The 18,981-nt window shown below is 28.2% G+C and overlaps 1 long non-coding RNA gene across 1 annotated transcript; it reads left to right on the top strand.

Moving 5' to 3' along the window:
• Window positions 1-558: 558 nt before the first annotated feature.
• Window positions 559-18,383, top strand: LOC141536202 (uncharacterized). Its single transcript, XR_012480703.1, has 3 exons — window positions 559-614; window positions 17,852-17,999; window positions 18,092-18,383. It is a non-coding gene; the product is annotated as an uncharacterized LOC141536202 (long non-coding RNA).
• The last annotated feature ends 598 nt before the right edge of the window (window positions 18,384-18,981 follow it).

The raw sequence follows: 18,981 nt of genomic DNA, 5'->3' as shown, positions 1-18,981 counted from the left end.
TTAATATTTTTCTCCGCTAAATATGCTTTTATATATATTTCTCTATGAAAAAAAAGTTAAATATTTGATATGCAGTATTTTAATTACATATCATTACTTCACATTCTAAAATATTTTCCTCACTTTCCAGCACTATTTGTATTTCAAAAGAATGGCAGGAATGTTAATTTCCGCATTTCTCATTGCTTCTTTTCTTTTTTGTTTGAAACGTTTGTTATGTTATTTAGATGAAGATAAGAATTTAGAAACCGTCATTCATTTATTTAACAGTTAACTTGGTTTTATTATTATATAAATTTTTTAATAAAAAATAATTTGCCAATAAAATCAAAGTAAATTGAAGTATATGAGGCAAAAAATAGGTAAGGTCACAAGACCGGATGTCAAAGGTCCACCGAGTTGACTTTTATCGCTCGTAAAAATTGTGACGTCGGAAAAGTGTAGTGTAGAGCATAACGCAAGAGCACGGAAAAACCTTTTTTTCTCTCATATACGGACAGAACTGCTCTCCTTTACTCGTATCGTTTCACTAGCCGTGTTTAACCACTAGTACGAACTAAAATTTACGTTATTCAGTGCACCTGGAGTATTACTGAAAGCTCTAACATATATGTGTAACTATTTCAACTCAATATTTGTCTATTTTCTTATTTTATTTTTTATAGTACATACGTTTTAACATTCCATCATGTAAAAAAATATTCAAAAATAAAAACAGTTATGTGTCCTTTAATTTCGTTTGCAATGCGCGGCATTAATTATTATTGTGCCTCAATAAATACTTGAAAATGCGTGTTGTTATTTTTGTTTTCAATATCACGTATGTTTTGAATTTTTTCGTTATTTTTCGTTTTTTTTTGGTTTGCATAGGAAAATAATGAAAAAAAAAAAAAAAAATAACCTATACAATTTAACGTAGATTTTAACTTAGATACACAACGTGACAAATGTTCACAAGTATACCCATGAGAATAAATTCCAACGTTGAAATAAATAGCACAGAAGCGTCCTGAAGTTTTCCAGGAGGCTATAATAATGATAACAATAATACACTACCTATAAATAATGATAAAAAAAGATAACAGAATGAGCTTTGTAATAATGACCCTTGCAATAAAAAATATAACAGACTTGTACACCGTAAAAAAGTTTTCCTTTTTTGGGTCAAAAAGCTTACGTAAGAAATTTTTATTATTCTAAATATTTAACATTTTCGTATATTAATTTGATAATATTATATCAAATTGACACACACAAGTATTAAATATTTGAGACAAAAGACTTCTCTCACAAACTTTTTTGATGGAATGACGGGAGCAATTAATTATTATCCAACAATACCGAAATATACAGCCATCTACAAGAAGAAACCAGTTAATATTTTTCTAAAGCTAATAAATGTTTTTTTTTTTTAGTTTAAAAAAAACCGATCTCGATACATCATTTTTTCGGAAATTATCATGACGACATACAAACAACTACGTACAGACATCCAAATATCTACGTAAATTTTTTTTTGTGGAGTCTTTTTTTTAATTCGCAACCTAAAATGAGTTTTTTCAGATTAATTATTTAGAGCTTTTTTCTTGATATAAGTCTACGCATATGATCATTTAAGGATGCTCATAGACAAGAAAAAGACACCAATAGGTTATGGCTATTGGTTTCTTTCTCACGCAATATAAGCTGCCTCTCTACAGACTATCGCTCGCTTACTTCCACTCACGTAAAATATCGAAAGTCACTAACTTTAAACATTTTTTATAAAAAAATGAATACCGCTCATTTATATTATTTTTGATAAAAAATACTTGATATATCTTCAATTAATGATTCTCAGTTTTTTAAAACAATCCTAAGAAAAGTACGATTGATACTTAATAAAACGTTCGCTTGAACGTCGGTCTGCATAGGGTTTGTATGTAAAATATACAAATTTTAAATGCTAATATTTCAAAATTTAATGCCACAAGAACTATTGATAAAAAAAATCTGTGTATATAGGATACTTATTAAATTATGAGTATGAGTACTCAAAATTTTAAAAAAATTTAAGGAAACGGTTTTTTCTTGGAACGTCCTTAAGTACAATACGGTTATAATGGAGGCATTTTAAAATAAAAAAAATTGGTTGACCTTGATGTGTTAAGAGTAAAACAATATCTCAAACAGTTTGCTTTATAGAACGTCCTATTATGAGATGACAGCTGCAATAGTTGATTTTCTGTGAAATTTACTAAAAATTAAATTAGAGGTACAAATAAAATAAATATTGAAGTTTAAATTGTATTAATGAAAGCACGCTTGAAGTATGTTTTTATTTAATTTTATTTCCTGACTACGGTTTCCAATTAGTTTTCTCATTTGATTCACTTAGTTTCTAGTAGTTTGTTTCGCATTTTAGAACTCTCATTATTGAAATGACCAAATCATATATAATCTATGGATGAGTTCACGAAATTGCATTTGTGTGTTGAAAATTGCATGTATGTGATGTAGATGACGGTTAAAACTGTATAATTGATTTCAAGAGTAAACTATGGAGAAATAGGTGGTTAGATATAGGACGGTAGGTACGTAGGTAGGTAGCCATGCTCTCATACCTATTTTCAGGATTATATCGAGGGCATAATGTGTTCAGGAATGTTTCAAACCACATGGACATTGTGCAAATGGAAGCGTAAACAATGCTTGAGCTAGTAGCCCTCCAGCAACGCTTGAGTATTCTACCGTCACCTCCATTCGTCCTTCTCACTAGATATCCTTCCTTCTCCAATTCCCCAGCTTCTCTCTTGTTCGAACTATACATGTATGTGTTACCGATAATGCTCTATATATTTATACGAATAGATGTCAACACACGCGTTGGAGTTGACATTCAATCGCTTTCAGCTGAAGCTTTTGTTTGTCACCAAACTAGTTTGATTGTTCTGATTGAATAAGTTTTACAACCAAACTCTTCTTTTATTGTACACACGTACAAGAACTACCTCAGTTACTCGTGGGAATCTCAAGTTTCTCTTGTTTTACTCACACTCAAACAACGAAGAATCCAAAACAAATCTTTATTATAAGTTTTTTAGTCTTTCACACTTCGCAAGCGTTAGTTTGTCGCTATGGAATTTACGACTGTTTCCATTCGGGTAGATTATTGGGACAAGTTTTAACTTCAATTTTAGTTCAAAGAATAATATTAACTAGAAAATTTATTATGGACAGATTTAATACGATTTCCAATCAATTTATTGAAATTATTATTTATTTATTTATTTAATTGGTCATGAAGTCGAAACTCCTTGTGACCATCCAAAATTGATACGAAAAAAATCTTAATGTAATTTATAATATACTAGAAATTTGAATAGCGCGCTACGCGCGCGCCTAAATTTTAACCAATAATGAATCGTGGCCCGTTTTTTGCGAGTTTCGACCTTTGACTAACTTCAAGACTATCATATATTTTAATTTAGAGGATAAAGTAGAGTGTGTTAAACACTCAATCACTCTATCATCACTAAATTCTATAACAATAAATATTATGATCTATCCGACATTAAAAAATATTGATAACAAGCAGTTCGAAACTCCGTAAAAGTCGATAACGTCGTACAATTAGCTGGCTATTGATTCCAGATTTTAATCGAAGATATCAAGAATGATTTTTCACACTTCGTTGAATGATAAACCGGCAACTCAAGATAGTTTTGACGAATATCTCCTAAAATCTAGACGAAAAATAATTTAGAAAATTTTAAATCCATTAAAGGGGGTGTTCTGATTTAGAATCAGAAATATTAGATGATTTTTCAAGTGCAATTAGAAAAAAAAATATTTTTACGACCCATTTATTCTAAAAAAATCTATTCAAATTTCAAGGATATATAAAAAAATATCGATGGTACACCCCCAAACAGACAGCTAACACAAAAATTGATCATCCAAAACAACACAAATACTTGGTTTAAAAAATTTTTCTTCACCTTTAAATCATTTTAATTCAATCTATTTCATATTTAATTCAGTTATTTGTTTAATTAAATATAGCTCAACATCTTGTATAGAAAACAGAGCTAGGTATGTTAAATAACTCGATATGGCGTAAAAAATGAAGCACATCGTGTTAAAAGTCCACAAATGAATATTTTATAGCATACAAATTTTATATCACTATTTCACAATGTGCAGTGTTTTATGAGGTCCATTTTTACACCAAAATTTTTTATGGTGTAATGAGTACTTACATTGACATTCATAATAAATACAGCTATCTTCACGGAGAGAAAAGAATAAAACTTATTCCTATGTAGAATGGTAAACATTAAACTGAGATTTTTTATTTTCGTTATGTTTTTTCTTAACAACAAATTGAAATTTTCATCAAAAAAATAAAAAAACAAGAACGTTATTTTCAGAATCGTATTCCGCATCGAATGGGTGATTATTCATATTTTTATCACAATTTCTAAGATTTTTATTGATAAATTTACACAGGGTTCTTACAAAAATTTCCGTTACTATGTAACATGGTAATGTTTATCATTCTACATAGGAATAAGTTCTATTCTTTTCTCTCCGTGTTATATGTATACGTATGAAAAGTGCAATCTCTTTTGATGTTTTCGAAGCCGTGCATAAAGATCAATTTCCAATATCAGTGAAAATCACAAAGTTCAAAGCTGTCTAAAGTATAAAAAATTGCATATTCCATTTCAAACTTCGCAAAGGTAAAAGTATGTAAATTGAAAAATCTATATCATAAATTTTATTATAAAAATTAAAACCAAAAAGTTACAGCATACAAATTACCACTACAAAATAGCGATGACATATTTTGTTTTCCTCTAAGAATTAATTCTTACAGCACATGATAATGATTGCGAAATTTTAATAAATTATCAGATAACCCTCCATGAAAAAAAAAATGTATGTTAAAAAATGCAATAGTCATGTAATGATGATATTCTATGTTTATTTTAGCATGACCTGTCATGGAGAATATTCATACAATGAAATGGAAGAGAATAGTCAGTAAAATTTTAACTTTTGTAACATTGCAATTGTAATACTGTTTTGTTTTTCTGGTGGTATATTAGACCATGTGTTATTTTAAGCAACATAATTTGTTCAAAAAAATTTACTATGGTGTATTGTATAAAATCAAAATTTGAATACATTAATGTATTCACGAGTTCGGAACTGCAATATTTAATACTAAAAATTACAATGTTTTTATAGTAATTTTTATCAAAATTTTTTTTCTCTTTACTCTGAAACAAAAGAAAGTGTTTCGAACGTGACAAATGACGAATAATAAATTAAGTTTGATAGAAAATTGTTTTCCATCGACTCTAAAAATTTACAAAATATTTTCTTACAGATTCGAGAATTTTGAAAAAATTTGAGTCAATAGATAAAAAATACTTTTTCCACCATTGTAGAACTTAGCTTTGTCTGTCATCTTGAATTTATTCCTCATTTGCTTTAGGAGCGTAATCTAGTATTTGCACCTAAGAGCAATTTGACGTGCGTACATGCATACTAACAGCATTATCACCTTAGATTACTACTGTTCTATTCGGTAACGTTACATCACATTATAATACTCCTAAATTAATTAAATGTAAGAAGTACATTGATACGACAATAACATATCAGATGAGACATATTACTACGACATAGGCATGTAGAGAAATTACGATTGTATGGTGTAAAATGTAGGTAGAAAAAAAAAAGACAAATATTTGGTTGAACAAAAAAGTTCAAGAAAATTTTTAAAATTTTCAATGATTTATTATAAGTTGCATTTTGCATTTAGGTGCAGAATGGTCTTATCGATTTAAAGGAAAGAAAATTATCTTCTGATCTTTAAAAATTAAACCCAAATCAAAATGAAATGTTGTTAATTTTCAAACGTTATTTTTTTCGGCTTGAAGAATTTTTTCTCTATTAACTAATGCATTGTTAAGATAGTTTGTTAATCTAGTACTGACTGATTAATAATTTTTAATAGCAAATATTCCATTTTCTATGGTGAATTTAAAGAAGGTGATTTTAGTCGATTTAAAAGAGACTTTCAAGTCTTAGCGACTTTGTTCGAACTATTTTTGAATTACTATCATGGTTTACAAAAGATTTACAAAATAGTGATGTTTTAAATAGTTTACAGTTTTTTTGCTTCTCTTATATCGTTATTTTTATTTTTATATTTAGCTGTTATTAAATAAATTCATGCAATAAAGCTGTGGCGAAAAAATCAGCATTTCAAAAGAAATCCATATTTCGACTATAGTGTCAATTTTATTTGTTCACCCTCAAGATCGATTAAAAAAATGTAAATAGAAATAACTTTCTCCCATTTTTTTTTTAGTGAATCGATTTTCATGGGGAAACGAATGTTTTTATGATTTTTTCAGCTCAATGCGTTTCCATGAGCTCTGTAAATTTTTAGACCAATACGCTGAACATTTTTCCAGGCCAACTAATAGAAGTTTTATAAAAAGATTAGAGCAAGTTATACGATATTTATGAATGATACCTCAGAGCTTTCTACAGCTGCTATATTATATAATACTGATTACGTAAAAAAAATCTTCACTGATGAGATACATTAATATAGCATTTAAACGTTTAACATTTAAGTAAATAACGATTGATTCATTCATTTTTTTGAACAGATTTCTAAGTGTTTAAAAAAAATTTTTTAAATACTAAGAAATGTTATAAATACTAAGAACAATTTTTTTAATACTAAGAAATGATGTTTAAGAATTGATTTCTCAAATAAAAAAAAATCTTTTTAAATATTAAGAAATCCTTCTATCAGTGTGCCCTACTCTCGCCTAAAAAACAAGATCCCGTGTTTCGTCACAATAATTTGTATTTGGCGGACATAATATTCATATAAACGCTACAAAAAGTACACTGTCAGATAAAAAAATAATCACTGACCATTTAAAAAATTTTTTTAACAACAATTTTTACATAATTACATAAAAAAAAAGTGGTTTTTGAGCGCTTGTAGTGCATATTTTTATAAATCACTTTCGAAGTAAACACTGTAACTTTAATAAAAATACATTTTTACACTCTTTTTTTTTTTTTTTTTTTTTTATTGATTCATTATTCATTTACGGACACATGGAATACAAACTGTAGTTTAAAACCGTTTCGTCTAATTAAAATAAATTTTTTTTAGTTCATCTCGAGAAAAATTTTGTTGTCTTTTAGTAGCCGTATATTATTTTTTTTTCTAAATTCAGCTTGAAGGCAATTTTAACTACATCCATACTATAGCATAATACTGAATGTCAGTAATGTAGTCTCAATTGATTTTTCTCCGATTCACACGGAAGAATTCCAATAAACTTGAGTTTAATTATACTTTAACTTGCAATCAATTTTTTTTTTTTTTTTTTTTTTTTTTTTTTTTTTTTTTTTATCCGGTGATGTTAGCCGAGTGGTCTAAGGCGCAAGACCTATAGAACACTCGGACTGGCTCACCGGCCAGGCGTGGGTTCGAATCCCAAGCTGGTCTTAGAAACCATCTTGGTTGATATTCGACTCTTGCCGTGTAGATTTAAGATTTTCACAACCCAAAAAGTCCCCAACGTACCACTCCCAACAGTTAAAAAAAAAAAAAAAAATAATTTTTTCTTTCTGTGATTAATATTTTATTTACTTTGAAAAATTTATAAATTACACGCGCTTAAGGCATGGACATTTGGATTTTCCAGACTTTTTTTTAATAATTACTTGGTCAAAAAGCGTTCCAGTATCTTGTTCAAAATTCAAATATTCTTATGTCCTACATATTCTTAACGCACTATCTAAAAACAGTTTACGATTTATTGATTGCTAAAATATGAATTTTTCTTGTAATAATTTATACATTTCACTAAACTCTATTGGTTATAATCATAATCAATAATCACGCTTTCAAAAGTATACCGAGGGTGTTTCAAACTAATTTTAATTTTTAATAGTAAAAAAAAAATAAAGCTTAAATTAATTCGACTACCAAAAATATTAATAATTGAAATTGATTTGTTGAGATTTTTTTTTTATTGTTGAGTGCAGTGTTTGGAATCTTGTTAAATTAAAAGCTTTTAGAAAAGTTAAAAGGGTGTTTGATGAATGGACAGTTTGATTCTAAATAATCAATGGAAACTTCTTTGTTTGATGTAATTTTACAAAGCTTTGCAAAGTTGGAACTAAAAAAAGAGTAAATACTCCATTAAACAGAAGTATTTAATTAACCTAATTGGTCGGCGGGTATTCTGCATAGGAATCTTTTAAAGATGTCGCATAGAGACACAGCGACGATAATTAAATTTCATGTTATTAAACAAAAAAGTTTATTTAATTTAATTAAGAGAAAGACATCAAGGTGTCAGCTTCGAGTGAATAATAAACTGGGTCATAAAATTATTATAGAGAAATTAATAAATTTAAATCAATATTTAGTTTCATAAAATAAATGGGAAATAATAGAGAAACGCAAATAAATTTGCTTTTACCGTATTTATTATTTGGAAATATGTGTCTTTATCATTATTATTAATTATAAAATTTTCTTCATTTTAGTGAATTGTTTGTTTTCTTTATATTTGATGTTTTTTAATAATTAAATATTTTTATTAATTAAAAAATTCAACGCAGTGTGTAATCACTTGATGTTTGTAATTTACAACGTTACTTTTAATGCTCGGGTAAATTTAATTATTAAAATTGATGACATTTTTAATTAAATAATAATAATTTCGTACATTAGTAATAGAAAACATTTGATGAAATTTTTTTGATTGAGATAGCTTGAAATATTGAATTGTAAGGCATAAAATATTTTAGACATTCTTAAAATTTGAAAATTGTTCATAAAGACACTAATTAAACTAAAATTTGAGACAAACGTATTGTCTTCATCTATAACGTCGATATTATTTCTGTTGATAAGGAATTAAACAAATTTCAACAGGATAAATTCAGCTAGTTACCTTGTCTTCTAACTTTATATCATTAATACATACAAGCTGCTATTACAACATTTTTCTAATTTTTAACCGATAGACTTTTATCAAAAAATCATTAACGAATACTTACAAATATATAATAGTATAAAAAATTAAAAAATATGATTTAATAAAAACTGCAATAAAATGTAGATAATAATTTTCAATAAGATTAGTATAAAAATAGAGTGATCAAGAAAAAAAAATCATTTTATTGTAAAAAAGCTTAGGGTCCTTGATATCAATTATCATAAATATTTTATTGAAAAATGTTAGTAAAATTTAAGTTATTGCATAAATATCTTAAAAGCACTCCACGCTTTTTTACTAGAAAATGAATTTTAATCACTCTATTTTTATATTAAACTTATTAAAAATTATTTTCTACATTTTAGTTTGGTTTTGTTAATAAAACGTGTTTTTTCAAACTATGATTTCTTTTAATTGTAAATCTCCCTAGTTGATCCTGCCAGTAGTCATATGCTTCTTTCAAAGCCATGCATCGCTTAGTACACGCGCCTTAGTACTCGGCGCAAGCACTACCGTGTCCTCGGATTACAAAAATCGATAATCCTGAAGATCCTGGTCAAAATAATGAGAGAAACTTTTTAAATTATTGTATTGTCATCGGTTCTTGATAAGTGTGCAAAGTTTCAAACTAATTCGACGTTTTGAAGTAGGTGAAAATCACGTTCAAAAATTTTGTTCCATAATACAAGCGTGTTAAAAATAGCATGTTAATTACTATTCCAAAGGAACAATATGTTCTAGCTCATGTATTAGCATTCAAATTTAATTAAAAATGAAAATATTAAACTTCTAACAACCGTAAATTAATTAAATAGATTCATAAAAAAAAAAAAAAAAAAAAAAAAAAAAAACTAAACTAAACTATCTAAACGAAAAAAAAAAGCTTTTACTAACAATTAAAACTTCAATTTATTTGTCTTTCTCAGCGTCTCTCGAAACTTTTTGATCTGGCTAAAGAGATGATGTTTTGTAGTGAGTTTGCAAAGAGTATAAAGACTCTGTTTTACTTAAATTAGTGGACGTCGGGTAGTTTGATCCTCTTGGCAGTCTCAACACGTGAGAATATATAAACTCTCTTTATCTTTATCTCTTTCTCTTTCACTTCCTATTCTACTCTGATGGCGTTTAAGCGTGGAATAGTGCTTTCTCTTTTCATTTCCCGTAGAAAGTTCATAAAACCCTTGATGAACTTGCACCGGCTGTAGCCACGCGAGTGCTGCAGTTGAAAGCTAGTCAATATAATGATCATGCCAAAGGGTTTATAGAGCTATGAAATGTATTAAAAACGGAGAACGAAAATATTTAATTAACAAAGAAAGTAAATACATAAAAAACAGTATTTTTTCTCTCCATGTAATTTACAAAGTCAAAATTTCTTTTGCGTGTAAAGGGAAAATTAAAAAGATCATATTAATAAAAGATCCTCCAATATTTCCTGACGAAGCGAAGTAAAATTGCTCGAACGGTCTTTTTCCATACTTCTTTCTTTCGTCTCGCATCTCATGCAAATTTTTTCTATATCCAGTTCCATGAAAATTCTCAATATAGAGGGCGCAAAAAAGGAAAGTAATTTCAGTAAAATGAAAAGAGAAAGAAAGAAAGAAATAAAATTAAAAAAACACCTAAGCAAGAATAATAAAACGAGAAAGAAAAGAATAGAATGAGATTCACGAAACTCTCGAGGGCACTTCTTGCGGTCGAAAGTTAAATGCGACGTGAAAAGTACTATCCGAGCGCATAGATATCGAAAGCCTTTTCAAATAACGTGGCTACAGGCTACTTCTTCGGTACTTTTATTTTTAATTTCATTTTTTACCCTTACTCTTCTTCTCTACTCTATGTCCTACATTCATAGTCGAGTCGGAAGGTACGGTACTGTAAAACATGTACAGAGTTTCAGAGAAACTCCAAACAACAACAACAACAAATACACATATATACCCATACTTAAATTTATACACAGAGAAACGTGCAAAAAACCCTGAAATATAAAGTTAGGCAAACCGAGACTAGCATGGAGAGAACCAGCAGAGGACAACGCTATGAAGTTGAGTGCTGTAAGAAAGGGGACATACGAGTGTAAGAAACGCTCTGAGGAATCATATGCACCTGCGGCAGTTTCTGCGACAGTTTGATATACGAGCACGTTTTCTCGGAAAATCTACAGCGAGATAGATATCAAGCCGGGTTGTTGCAAAAAAATATTCCTCACCATAATCCTTCTTCTTCGCGTGTAAAAATTTTTTTCATATTCACATTTGTTATAATAATATAATGATAATAATTTTTTTTTTCTGTATTCACTAATAACTTGAACAGTAATAAATTTTATGAAATTAAACTCAATGCAATTGTTTAATTCGAGGGTCAACATGGAAAAAATATGAAAATAATGAAAAACTACAAAATCACTTTTAAATCGTTGATGCAAACTGAAAATTCACGAATTTTTCAAAAATTTTATCATCAATTCTTGATTTATATCATCAAATAAAAATATACTATTCAAAAATTTGACGATTCTTTTAATATTAGTAGAAAATTTTAACGTGACAAATCGAAATTTTTTTGATTCACGAATTGAAAAACTTATTGCTAATAATTTGTCAAAGAACAACTTATAAATAAAAATTTGTACAAGTTGTTTTGTTGAAGAAAACCAGACGACCGTGAAACTAAACAATCACCGTTATTTAATTAGAATAATGGTAGGAACTGCACCTGTTTAATTTCTTAGTAAATTCCTTGCTCAGCTAAGAAAATTCTTGTGTCTTGGAACTATTTCCATACAATTCCCATTATTTATTTTTAAATATAATTATACATTTAGCTGTAAATTGTGTTAACGTCTTTGATGATTAAGGAATAATTAGCAATATTGTTACGATTCATTGTCACTCAATTTGAAAGTAGAAAAGAAAAAAGAGGTAAAGTATTGTAGATTTGAAATAACACGCGCGACTTGTCACAAGCTCGATCGCGGACTAAAAGCTACAACGTCGCTCCGACCGACAGCGTAACAGAACGTACGATGACACAGGACGTACTGAAGGGTCGCGCGTCGCGAATATCAGATACATACACCATACCGTACTCGGTATCAGCTATATACTGCTGGACGTTGTTATATTACTTCTCTACTACTGAGTAAGTGAGAGATGGAAAAGAGCGGCGCCGATGGGACGCTAAATTCGTCGCTTGGATACCACGCATGCGCAAGTTCAATTCATCCCCTCGGTTTTGCAAGTAGTATTACTCGGTTTAAATTATAGTGGGTTTCCTAAGAAGAGTCAGACAAAGAATACAGCTGGTAATTTCTGTTTTTTGTTACACGGCATATTTATGAATTATACATTTATCGATGTATGGTTTTATTTATTGTTTAATAATGGTTCAATAGAACCTAATTACTGTCGCATAAGTTATAAATATGAGGATTAATTTTCACTATAAAAATATAATGATTCATATTTTCGATGAATCAAAAATAAAAATAACTGGAAAATAGAATACAGTAAAAAATTTTGTATATTGAAAAAAATGTCTATAGATAAAGTATACATAAAAATTTTAAAACATTAAAATATTAAAGTGACATGAAAAATATATTCTCGATAATTGCTACAATTATGTTTTTGTGTGTCAAGAAAATTTTTCTGATACCAATTTTTTTTTCTTAGTGTAATATTAAATAAAAGTTACAATTCCTCGAAAAATTAAGAGAACTAAAAGATGAGCGCAGCGATTGAAAAAGTGGAATTGAAGATCAATAGTTTCGAATAATGAACAAAAAATTTTCAAAAAGTTTCCTGTGCTCAATAAAAATTCTTTGAATTCCCATAAATATTTAAGAAAATTTTTTTTTTGCTAATTAATAAACTCCGTAAAAAATTTTGTGTAATTCTTTGAATTTAACATCTTTTGTTATCTCCCGTGCAAACAAAATTCTGATTCAAAATAAATTTAAGATTGAAATTCATATTTTGATACAAATATGGATAAGTTTTGATTAATAAAGACTTGAAAATATTTAGGATAAATTTTATCTATAAAATATTCTTAAGTCTTTATTAAAATTCTAAAGCGAAATCGAAATTTCTACAGGAGTGCTAATTTCTATTTACAAATCAATTTCAAATTTGCATTGATCTCAAAACTAATTCAGATTTGTGTCAAAATATGAATTTCAATCTTAAATTCATTTTAAATCAGAATTTTGTTTTGCCCGGGATTTGCAGCTACAGAATTGTTCGAATTGATAACATTTTTTATTTAATTAAAAAAACCTATCCTTTTATTTGTCTATCATATAGTAAAGATAGAAATTAATATTCTTTTGTCAAAAAATTAATAAATTTGAGTCGTTCTTATCAACAAATTCTTGAGCCTAGACTTTCTTGTCTAAACGACAATTTGTATTCTCTCAATGTACCGTTAGTTGTTAAGTAAAACAAATTTAACATTCATTTTCACACAAAGAATGTGGAGATTGCTGGAAAAATCATTGCTTTGAAAATCATTTGTCTAAAGGTTACTTTTATTTAAATTAAAAACTGCACAAAAACCATGAAAAAAGTTTAAATTTGACCATATTGCGGTTCTTAATTCAAACAGGTGAATAATCCTTTTTTTGTTTTGCGAATTGATAAGTAGGATTAATATAAACCTACAAACCATAGAACAAAACATAATAGGCATTTTAAGTTTTAATTGTTAAATTTCAGAAATTCAAGAGGAGAAAAATAGATCATGTAAGCAAATGTACAATTTTTTTTATAGATAAATGTAAAATAATAATTTCACAGGTAAAATATTTTTAAATAAATGACTCAAAAAATTGATTGTAAAATAATCGGTGGTGTTTTTCAATTCACGATGTCTTTCATTAATAGGAAATGAAAGAAAATTACTATAAGTAGATGATACAAGTTTACAAGTAATCATTATTGTGATACTCAACTGGGTCTACGACAAACTTTTACGGTAAAGGAATAGTTCTCGTTGAATCGTCCACTTTTTTTAAGGAGCACATAAGTTTGTTTCTTAAAACAATCCCTTCTATTATTTTAATAATTTGTTTTTGAAAAAATAAAAAGTCTTCGTGGCTAGGAACCATTTTTCAAAAGCATTTATTAATGCTTTATTTTCTACTAATAAACGTATTTTTATCCTTTATTAAAAAGTTGATGTGACGTTTTCATTATTGTCGCTTTTCGTTGCTATGGTGACCACTTTGGCAACGATTACCATGGCCACAATTACCATGGCAACGGTAACTATACCAACGGTTACCATGGTAATGGTTAAATATTAGTGAATAAAATTTGTAAAAATATTGATTAAGTAAATTGTCGATAAATCAACATTTCAAAAAAAGCGCGCCAAGCGCGTTCGATTTTCTAGTGTTATTAAAAGATAAAGTTAAAAAATCATAGTCAAGGTCATTGTCATTCTATAATCATCATAGTGAATAACTTTCTTCATTAATTCTCCTGAAATTATACTTTTTTCATATTCATGAACTACCTCTTAGATTGGTAGAAATTTTGCGATCAAAAAATTCATCTATCTTTTTTTTCCTGCGGGTACGAGTAAACCAAATGTACGCCTGTTCACTAAGTCCTTCAAAATCAACTTCAAAGGGTCTGGTCTTCAATCTTCAAACCATTGGATTCAGAATAGTTCATTTTCAGTTGGATTCTCATTTAATAGTGTCTGAAACTCTCCAAAGCAGATTCATAGCATGATGTAGCATTCCAGAATTATTTATAAAATCGTAATGACAAAATAATTCTCTTAGCATCGAGCTGCTGCTTCTGCATACCGTTATATTAAGTAAAAACATCGCGGTATCACCATTTATAGTTGCATAAATATCGGCAGCGAAATGTAAACTACGTATCACTCTATCCAGTTGCCACTCTTGATTAATATATTCTTTGCAACAGCCGTTGGTGAATTTTTGAGGATATAACCAATAGTGGGTAGCAGAATAGTGAGTCGTCATTATTACAGATATTTATAGATTCTCGATCTTGTAAAGCTTTTGTCATTCAATAATTTATCCAAGGAAGAGAAATGGTTCTTTTTAAATGTGTATATTAATAGAGCAGAAATATATAATTAATTATGAATAACGACTATATCATTGGAATCTAGAAAAAGGCCTCGCTTAATTTTGGCCCCCTCATAGTCGAAAGATAAACTTCTAATTGCGGGATAGTTTGAATAAATCGTTTGTTTAAATATATGTTCTTGATTTGCAAACATTATTATTCGATAGTAGTACGTCGGTCTACAAAACAATTTGCGAAAATACCTTGAGCATTGGAATTGAAATAAAAAAAAAAATATATTTATCCAATTCCAGAAAAATTAAATTTTTTTAGTCAAACATCATGAGTTTGTTCTTTTATATAGATACTTACAAACAAAAATTTTCAGGATTTTTAAAAGATGTAATTAAATGCAAATAGTGAATAAATTGTAGATTGGTGACAATTTAATTTGAATATATTGAGAAAATTGAGTTACTGAGTAAGAAGACAAACAAATTTTTCGGAAAATAAATTAAAAATTTTCTGTAAACAATATGAAATGTGGATGCAATTTTTGTTAAAAACTAATGAGGTATGATAAATAATTGTAGAGTTGTAAAATTAGACTGTAACTTATTTTTTTTAGTTTTATGATCAGTGTAGAGTTTTTACTTTTGTAACCAAGGGTTTAGGATACGTATCGTAAATTATGATTTAAGTAAGTACGTCGAACATGCTGTTTGCAGATGTTTTGACAGATAGGTAAGATTGTTATAAGTAAAAGTGTGAGAGTGAATTTTAAAAGTATTTTGGAAATGCGTGGGAACTATAAATTTAAGTTAGTTTTGCGCATTGTAAAAGTATGACTGAGTGGGATGAGAGGCCCAAGTAGTAGGTAGAGTAATTAAGAAAAAGGACTTGAGAAGACAATCCTGAAGAACTATTCATTGTAGACAGACCTCTGTATTATTTCCTAATAAACACAACACTTAAATTATCTGCCCTGTGATATCCTTTTTAGATATTAACAACATCAATATCCTATCCAGTATTTCTGATACTACATAATTAATGTAATTTAAATATTTTTTTCAAAACCCATATTTACATTCATCTTATTCTTTTTGATTCTGAAAATTCAGTACTTTTTTTTCAAAGATCCCAACGTTTTGAACGATTTTATGATAAATGAGAACAAAAACAAATTCATACCTACTTTTAGCACAAAACCCTAACCAACTGCCGTGATACGCCCTTCTAGTTTTGGGGTTGCGATCCATACTTATAAGTATGATTATATATGAACACTCGTTTTCATGTATTGATCTTTTTCGAAAGGCTTTATTTTAATTCATTTTGTCACTCAATATTTTCTTATCAGTAAATATTAGTAAAAACTTGTTGAAAAATTTATAAAACATTCAATTATTATCAAAAAAAATCAGATTTGTAGATTTTGAACAAAAACTGCTTGGAATATTTTTAATTCAACATCTTAGCTACTTAAAATCGAATACTGTAAAAAATTATATGGCAAGTTGTGTATGGTTTTATTTTTATGCATATATATCATTCTTTATTGCATTTATAACTTTTTTTGAACAACTCCACTTTGCCTATCTTCCTCCTAATTTCGTATGCTACCCTAAAATGATTTATTTCCCAGAACTTTACGATAATAGCTATTGAACATTGTCCACGCACATAAAGTGTTAATGTATATCTTTTATTATAACTATGACTGTTTATAAAAAGTTGATCAGTTATTACATTTATTATGATGAACTCTACACGGAAAGAACAAGATGACACTGGATATCATCCCAGATTATACTCAATAGAAAACTAATTATCAAAAAAAAAAAAAATTTCATTTACTATACTTTCATATTTTCATGTAGGCCGAAAGAGATTGTCAAAAGTAAATTATTTAGTTTAATTTTTTTGAGCAGTGTTTAGTCAGTATGATAATTTTCTTCAATGCATTTTACATATATTTCTAATAAACGAACCGATTTATTCAATTGGCATTTGTTGTTACTGGTCGAGACTGAATTACCGACACCAGACTGCACACTACAAGTTCTTATGGTAAAATATCAAGTTATAAAATACATCGTGACGTTATCAACTAAATGAAAACATTAATTGGGGGCCATTCATTAATTACGTAGGGGTATTGAGAGGGAGGAGGGGGGTGAAATTCATTCTTACGATATATTTCGTGAATCAAAATTCAATCTTAAAAATCTAATTCCACTCTGGATTCCAAATAATTTTATTAATTTTAAATTGTACAGCTGAATTTTTATTTTTTTTAAATAATTTTTATTGCTTATTGAAAAAAAAAATAACTTATTAAAATTTCATATATTTTTATTGACATCCATGTTTGGTTCTATAAAAAAAATTATAGTACGTTTTTCCATGTATTATCGTATTTTTATTATTTAAAACATAAAATTTATGTCTTTTATTTAAGAATGATGGATCCACGTTGAACTGTAAGTTTTAGTGAAACTGATCTTTTCCTAACATAACAGTGTATTATTTAGAAAATCAAGATAGAATCTTACGTAAAAAAGGGGAGAGGAGGTTAGAGAAATCTTAAGTTTTTTGCTAAATCGTTAATATTTTTGCTATAATCATAACTATTTTTTTCAGGCATTTAATTTCTCAATTATAACAAAAATTTTTGATTCCACACAGTATGACGCTTACGGCTCTAGTACTAGTCTAAATAATGGAGTATCATTTTACCATTTTTTTTTTCAGATTAGACACACTTTGCATCGACGATGTGTATTTTGGCTTCTGGTTGAGAATACTTTATTCGACGGTAACATAGCTACAATATTACATTACGAGCTTACTTTGAAACTAAAAAGTTAATGAAGGAAAAGAGTAAAATTAGTGTTAAAAAGTAAAGTTTATGTTTTCTACAAAATTCTAAATAACTAAAACATAGTTCTACAATAAGAATTGTTTTTTTTTTTTTTCCAAATACTAAACAAGGTGCAGAAAATAAGGAATTAAAAATGAAAATTACCGCCAACAGGTGCCACTGAAGTAAAGTAAAGCTTTTGCTGGTACATGTCCAATAGCCAGCTTGAAAGAACCTGTTTTTCCACCTTACTCTTATTTTTCACCGGGTCACAACGACAACTATGCACAAAAAAAGACTAAAGAAACTCAATAACTCTTTTTACTTGTGCAGCAATAAAAACACATGATCAAATAAACATCTGTACTCTAAAAGAGGCACATATCTACGTGTCTTAGTGATAATAAAAGTCTATAAAACTGTAATAAAACTTGATGTATTTTTTTTAAGCTTGAGTATTTTCTAATACGTCAATTTCTTTTATTAAAAAAAAAAGGGATCACTCACAACCCGTGGGAATAACGTGTTCACTTTTTACGATCAACGACTCGTCGATCGGATTTTTCTCTTTACTTCTTAAGGTACACCACATCCTTCTTATGTCGTTTGTGCTTACCAACAAGGGACTTCACTAGCCTCGAAGGAACATGAACTACTATACCTTTCGACCCGTCAGAACGTGGATTACGGTCAACTGGAAGCTTTTGAAAAGGCGAACCGTGAAAAATCGAGTAGACGATATATTTTTTTTGCTGCCAATCAATTTTTTAAAATAAATTTATTTTACATTTTTAATCAATTCATATATCAATAACAAAACAATTGAGGTCGTTATTTCATCAGATTCATTTTTTAGGATGTTTTTTGTATTTTTCAAATAATTGTGCGCAGAATAAAATTAGTAAACAATATTTATTTTTTACAAATATGCTAAGTCCTTACTTATATTGTTGTAAACAATTAAACTACCATTCAAATCTTTATTACATTTATTTTTTCAAAGTTAATAAAGATTGGAATA

Source organism: Cotesia typhae, unplaced genomic scaffold (assembly GCF_013202065.1).
Source record: "Cotesia typhae breed Kobodo isofemale line unplaced genomic scaffold, CoteBio_Ctyphae scaffold_152, whole genome shotgun sequence".
NCBI lineage: Eukaryota > Metazoa > Arthropoda > Insecta > Hymenoptera > Braconidae > Cotesia > Cotesia typhae.
This window is presented reverse-complemented; position numbering and strand designations above follow the sequence as displayed.